General features: G+C 54.9%; 1 pseudogene; it reads right to left on the bottom strand.

Moving 5' to 3' along the window:
* Positions 1-224: 224 nt before the first annotated feature.
* On the bottom strand, positions 225-341 carry LOC126413438 (5S ribosomal RNA; annotated as a pseudogene).
* Between the last annotated feature and the right edge of the window lie 227 nt (positions 342-568).

Here is a 568-nt window from a genome sequence, read left to right as displayed (position 1 = left end):
GGGGAGGGTTAGATAAAAGCAAGCACTCCGTCTTCAGGCCACAAGTGGCCCATCGGAACCATCCGACCCCCGTGTCATCCTTAGTTGCGGATGCGGATAGGAGGGGCGTGTGGTCAGCACACCGCTCTCCCGGTCGTTATGATGGTTTTCTTTGACCGGAGCCGCTACTATTCGGTCGAGTAGCTCCTCAATTGGCATCACGAGGCTGAGTGCACCCCGAAAAATGGCAACAGCGCATGGCGGCTGGATGGTCACCCATCCAAGTGCCAGCCACGCCCGACAGCGCTTAACTTCGGTGATCTCACGGGAACCGGTGTATCCACTGTGGCAAGGCCGTTGCCAGGGTTAGATAAGATGAGATAAAATTGTCCCTGAAAAAACTAATTCGTGCTAGCCAAATGAAGCACGCACCAATGATACACAAGTTTTTAGCTTGACGAGTTTGCGGACGTTCCTTTGCGGGAGAGAGCTCCCGTTCGTACAGCGAGCGGATTATTGGGAGTGGTGGGTGGTGGTTGTTGCGGTGGTGGTGGTGGTGGTGGTGGTGGTGAGTGTATTTTGGCAGCGA

Source organism: Schistocerca serialis, chromosome 7 (assembly GCF_023864345.2).
Source record: "Schistocerca serialis cubense isolate TAMUIC-IGC-003099 chromosome 7, iqSchSeri2.2, whole genome shotgun sequence".
NCBI classification, from domain to species: domain Eukaryota; kingdom Metazoa; phylum Arthropoda; class Insecta; order Orthoptera; family Acrididae; genus Schistocerca; species Schistocerca serialis.
Note: the sequence above shows the minus strand (reverse complement) of the source record. Positions and strands in the feature narration are given on the sequence as shown.